This window comes from Syngnathus scovelli, chromosome 9 (assembly GCF_024217435.2).
Source record: "Syngnathus scovelli strain Florida chromosome 9, RoL_Ssco_1.2, whole genome shotgun sequence".
In the NCBI taxonomy this organism is placed as follows: domain Eukaryota; kingdom Metazoa; phylum Chordata; class Actinopteri; order Syngnathiformes; family Syngnathidae; genus Syngnathus; species Syngnathus scovelli.
The window spans coordinates 12501-19062 of NC_090855.1; the positions used below are offsets into that span (position 1 = coordinate 12501).

Below are 6562 nucleotides of genomic sequence, written 5' to 3' on the forward strand. Positions count from 1 at the left end.
ATTACACCATGAGCACATTAGACCATGAGCACACAGCACATTAGACCATGAGCACACAGCACATTAGACCATGAGCACACAGCACATTAGACCATGAGCACACAGCACATTAGACCATGAGCACACAGCACATTAGACCATGAGCACACAGCACATTAGACCATGAGCACACAGCACATTAGACCATGAGCACACAGCACATTAGACCATGAGCACACAGCACATTAGACCATGAGCACACAGCACATTAGACCATGAGCACACAGCACATTAGACCATGAGCACACAGCACATTAGACCATGAGCACATAGCACATTAGACCATGAGCACATAGCACATTAGACCATGAGCACATAGCACATTAGACCATGAGCACATAGCACATTAGACCATGAGCACATAGCACATTAGACCATGAGCACATAGCACATTAGACCATGAGCACATAGCACATTAGACCATGAGCACATAGCACATTAGACCATGAGCACATAGCACATTAGACCATGAGCACATAGCACATTAGACCATGAGCACATAGCACATTAGACCATGAGCACATAGCACATTAGACCATGAGCACATAGCACATTAGACCATGAGCACATAGCACATTAGACCATGAGCACATAGCACATTAGACCATGAGCACATAGCACATTAGACCATGAGCACATAGCACATTAGACCATGAGCACATAGCACATTAGACCATGAGCACATAGCACATTAGACCATGAGCACATAGCACATTAGACCATGAGCACATAGCACATTAGACCATGAGCACATAGCACATTAGACCATGAGCACATAGCACATTAAGCCATGAGCACATAGCACATTAGACCATAGCACATTAGACCATGAGCACATAGCACATTAGGCCATGAGCACATAGCACATTAGGCCATGAGCACATAGCACATTAGGCCATGAGCACATAGCACATTAGGCCATGAGCACATAGCACATTAGGCCATGAGCACATAGCACATTAGACCATGAGCACCTAGCCCATTAGACCATGAGCACCTAGCACAATTAGACCTTAGCACCAAACCACATTAGACCTTAGCACCTAACCACATTAGACCTTAGCACCTAACCACATTAGACCTTAGCACCTAACCACATTAGACCTTAGCACCAAACCACATTAGACCTTAGCACCAAACCACATTAGACCTTAGCACCAAACCACGTTAGACCTTAGCACCAAACCACGTTAGACCTTAGCACCAAACCACATTAGACCTTAGCACCAAACCACATTAGACCTTAGCACCAAACCACATTAAACCTTAGCACCAAACCACATTAGACCTTAGCACCAAACCACATTAGACCTTAGCACCAAACCACATTAGACCTTAGCACCTAACCACATTAGCCACTAGCACCTAGCTTCTAGCACCTAACCTCTAGCCTCTAGCACCTAGCTTCTAGCACCTAACCTCTAGCCTCTAGCACCTAGACCTTAGCACCTAGACCTTAGCACCTAGACCTTAGCACCTAGACCTTAGCACCTAGACCTTAGCACCTAGACCTTAGCACCTAGACCTTAGCCTCTAGCACCTAGCCTCTAGCACCTAGCCTCTAGCACCTAGCCTCTAGCACCTAGCCTCTAGCACCTAGCCTCTAGCACCTAGCCTCTAGCACCTAGCCTCTAGCACCTAGCCTAACGAACCAAAAATATGACATCACAAAAAACAGAGTATGACATCACAAATGCAAAACATCATCCCAAAAAAGACATCACATCACCCCACATGCTCTTTTAAAATAACTTGGCCAATGCGTTTGTCTATTTGATTTGCTGCAAATCCAAATTATACCTAAGGATGGTGACAAATCTTAATATTATACTTAATAGGACATATTAAAGACTCTTTTGAATAAGTTCATTAACTTAATTGTTAGTTAAATCATTTTAATTATGATTTTGTATAAATACCAGGTATAAACAGAAAATATACTACACAAAATGGGCAGTTTACTTGTTTGAAAAAGAGTGGGAAGTAAGACTTATTTCATTTATTTAAACGGAAAAAGTAAAACTTATTTATTTAATGGGAAAAATGGATATGGTGGAATTCCAAATTTCAAAAATGAATGAATGAAGTCATTTCAATTATGATTTTGGATAAATATTAAGTATGAACATAAACACGACTGCAAAAAATGGCCAGTTTACTTGTTTAAAAAGGACTAGGAAGAAAAGACTTATTTCATTTATTTAAATGGGAAGAAGAATTATTTAGTTTAATATATTTTTGTTCCCAGGCAAAATTGGATTTGCTGCAATTGCAAATTTCGACAAATTACGGTTCCAAATATTGACTTGAGACCTGATGGGACGTATTAATAGCTAATTTGATAGAAGTTGGTCATATGAGCAAGTGGAGTAACATGAGATCTATTCTCAATTACACAGCACACACAACTTTGGATCTTCTGAATGAATGAGTGAGTGGGTGAGTGAATGAATCTTATTTGTTCATTTAAATTATGACTGTATAAGTACTAGGTATAAACACACAAAATGGCCAGTTTACTTGTTTGAAATGGTGTGGGAAGAAGTAATCTATCCAATTTAAGACAAATGTAGTTACCTCTAACATTGTGTTACTTTCTGTGACTTCCAATGAATAAAAAGGAAGGAAGGACTCACCGGAGACGTCTTCGCCAACATCCAACCGTTGGACTTTTATCCTTCTTACAGTGGAAAACGTACAGCCGACCAACACCATAGAACCTAAAGGAATGAAAGAAAACTTTAACATTTGGCCTCAAGCAACATTCGCAGATACAACACAATGTGACGTGCGGGCTTGGGGCTCGTTGGGGTTAAAGGTTGAGGGAGGGGCCCTCGTTTTAAACTACTTTTTTCAAAAGGAGTGGGAACAAGCAAGACTTAGTTAATTTATTTAATGGGAACATGTAAGACTATTTTTCTTCCCTGGCAAAATTGGATTTGCTGCTATTGCAAATTTCAACAAAGTACAGTGCCAAATCTTGACTTGAGCCCTGATAGGACGTATTAAACGCTTAGTTACATTGATAGTTGGTAATAAGAGCGAGTGGACTAGCCGTGGTTGAATGGATGAATGAATGTTGAAAGTAATTTAAATTATGACTTTGTTTAAATACTAGGTATTAACAGAACATCTACTGCGCAAAATGGGCAGAGTTTACTTATTTGAGAAGGGGTGGCTTATTTAAGAATACGACTTATTTAATCTGTTTGTTCCCAGGCAAAACTAGATGTGATGCAATTCCAAAATTCACCACATGATGGTGCCAAATTTTGACTTGAGCCCTGATAGGACATATTAAACACTGGATTACTACTTTGGATCTTTTCTTATATTACTTTGCAACAACATACTCGGTAAGAGATTAGGCAGTATAATCACATATGTTAACTTAAGAGTGCCCACACTCAATTTACTTACGGTTATGTGTAACATTAATTACTGTTAGGCATCATTTGAGCAGTCTGATAATGTACCAAATCTTTGAATTGAAGAATTTGTGGTTTAACAAATAGCTTATTATGTTCAGGGTAATCAGATTTGTATATAATTGTAATGGCCGTCTTTTGAAAACTATTCTGAATTACAACTTTGGATCTTTTCTCATATTACTTTGCAACAATATACACGGTGACAGATTAGGCAGTATAATCGCATATGTTAACTTGAGAGTGCCCACACTCAATTTACTTATGGTTATGTGTTAAATCAACTACTGTTAAACATGAAATAGGAGGTGTTTAACATAAATGGAGGAAGAAATGGGTACTCACCATTGTGGCGACTGGTCAATGATGCGAGCCTCCAACTGATTTGTATATTCATTCTTCTGACGGTGGAAAACGTACAGCCGACCAACACCGAGGAACCTAAAGGAATGAAAGAAAACTTTAACATTTGGCCTCAAGCAACATTCGCAGATACAACACAATGTGACGTGCGGGGTTAGGGCTCGTTAGGGTTAAAGGTTGAGGGAAGGGCCCTCGTTTTAAACTACTTTTTTCAAAAGGAGTGGAAACAAGCAAGACTTATTTCATTTATTTAATGGGAACATGTAAGACTATTTTTCTTCCCTGGCAAAATTGGATTTGCTGCAATTGCAAATTTCAAAAAAGTACGGTGCCAAATCTTGACTTGAGACCTGATAGGACGTATTAAACGCTTAGTTACATTGATAGGAGTTGAAAATAAGAGCGAGTGGAATAACGGTGGTTTAATGGATGAGTGAATGTTGAAAGTAATTTAAATTATGACTTTGTTTAAATACTAGGTATTAACAGAACATCTACTGCGCAAAATGGGCAGAGTTTACTTGTTTGAGAAGGAGTGGCTTATTTAAGACTAAGATTTATTTAATCTGTTTGTTCCCAGGCAAAATTGGACGTGATGCAACTCCAAATTTCACCACATGATGGTGCCAAATTTTGACTTCAGCCCTGATAGAACATATTAAACACTGGATTACTACTTTGGATCTTTTCTTATATTACTTTGCAACAACATACTCGGTAAGAGATTAGGCAGTATAATCACATATGTTAACTAGAGAGTGCCCGCACTCAATTTACTTATGGTTATGTGTTACATGAAATACTGTTAGGCATCATTTGAGCAGTCTGACCAAATCTTTGAATAGAATTTGTGATTTAAGAAATTACTTGTTATGTTCAGGGTAATCAGATTTGTATATAATTCTAATGGTCGTTTTTTGAAAACTATTCTGAATTACAACTTTGGATCATTTCTTATATTACTTTGCAACAATATACTCAGTGACAGAGGAAGAAAGGGCTACTCACCATTGTAGCGCCTGGTCAATGATGCGAGCCTCCAACTGATGTGTATATTCATTCTTCTTACAGTGGAAAACATACAGCCAACAAACACCATGTAACCTAAAGGAATGAAATTAAACATTAACATTTACCCTCAAGACATTCAAAGATACAAGGCAACGCGACTACGTTTCAGCTAGGGTTAGTTACACATAGCTATTACACGACAACTTTAGTCAAACTACACAAAAGTAAATCTCTTTAACCACAATGAGTTGTATTTACCGTGTACGCTCTAGACGGCCCAGTTTCAAGCAGAAAATAAAGATATTTCTGTTGATATTCGTCGTGTTTGAATCCGCTGTCCCGCTTACGGCCATTTCGCGCCAACAGATTTGAATCTTGGCGGGATTTCGCCTATTGACGTCATTTCCACGGCACATGACTTCGACGTAATACCCGCTTATCAAAAACGGCAAAGTTAAAAGTAGAGTTAAATATAGTTTTGTGTTTTAATCAACGCAATAATTTACAACCGTTGACCAGGGAGAATTTTCGAAATTCGGCGTCTGTGGCTGGCAGCAGACGCCGAGCTCGACGACCCCACCCCCGGCACACTCACTCGCAATTCGGGGCTACAAAAGTACTTCTTTTTAAAAACAATGAGTTGTATTTACCGTGTACGCTCTAGACGGTCCAGTTGCAAGCAGAAAATAAAGATATTTCTGTTGATAATCGTCGTGTTTGTATCCGCTGTCTCGCTCGCGACCGTTTCAGCTAGGGTTAGTTATGCACAGTGAACGCTAGCTACATCGACAACTTTAGTCAAACTACACAAAAGGAAGTCTCTTTAAACACAATGAGTTGTATTTACCGTGTACGCTCTAGACGGTCCAGTTGCGAGCAGAAAATAAAGATATTTCCGTTGATAATCGTCGTGTTTGTATCCGCTATCTCGCTCGCGTCCATCCCCAGCCATCCGCGCCCACAGATTTGAATCTTGGCGGAAGCCCCGCCTACTGACGTCATTTCCGCGGCACATGACTGCGACGTAATACCCGCTTATCTAAAACGGCAAAGTTAAAAGTAGAGTTAAATATAGTTTTTCTTTTTAAATCAACGCAATCATTTATAACCGTTGACCAGGAAGAATCGTCAAAATTCGGCGTCTGTGGCTAGCAGACTCTGCTCACGGATTGGACTTTTGGCGGAAGTTCCGCCCATCGACGTCACGTCCGCGTCACGTGACTACGACGTAGCGGATGTCATATAGCAACCGCTGTTTTGTTTAGTAGACTAACAGTTGTTATGCGTTGACATAATGGCGCACACTCAAAATACATTTAAATAAATTAAATAAGTCTTCAGCCCACTCACTTTTAAACAAGTTAACTCTGACCACGGATTTGAATTTCGGCAGAAGTTCTGCTCATCGTCGTCACGTCCGCGTCACGTGACTACGATGGAGCAGACGTCATATAGCAAACGCTGTTTTGTTTAGTAGACTTACAGTTGTTATGCGTTGACTTAATTCCGCGTCACATGACTGTGACTGTTTTTTTTTTTTGTAGCGGTCCTGAGATGAATTTGGTGTGTGTCAGATTGTTGTCCTGCACCACGATCCAGGGATGCTTGAGTTTGAGGGCAGAGAATGATGGCCGGATGTTCTCCTTCAGGATCTTCTTGGAAACAGCGGTGTGGTCCTGAGAAAGTGCTGCATCTTTTACAACCACTAGAGGGCAATGTAT

The 6562-nt window shown here is 40.0% G+C and overlaps 1 long non-coding RNA gene across 2 annotated transcripts; it reads right to left on the reverse strand.

The window, feature by feature from the left end:
• Window positions 1–2636: 2636 nt before the first annotated feature.
• Window positions 2637–5584, reverse strand: LOC137840659 (uncharacterized). 2 transcript variants are annotated; one of them, XR_011087499.1, is made up of 4 exons: window positions 5492–5584; window positions 4839–4934; window positions 3813–3908; window positions 2637–2759 (listed from the first exon to the last, which is right to left on the reverse strand). It is a non-coding gene; the product is annotated as an uncharacterized lncRNA (long non-coding RNA). The 2 variants fall into 2 exon arrangements; XR_011087500.1 differs by lacking the exon at window positions 5492–5584 and adding an exon at window positions 5100–5189.
• Window positions 5585–6562: the final 978 nt, after the last annotated feature.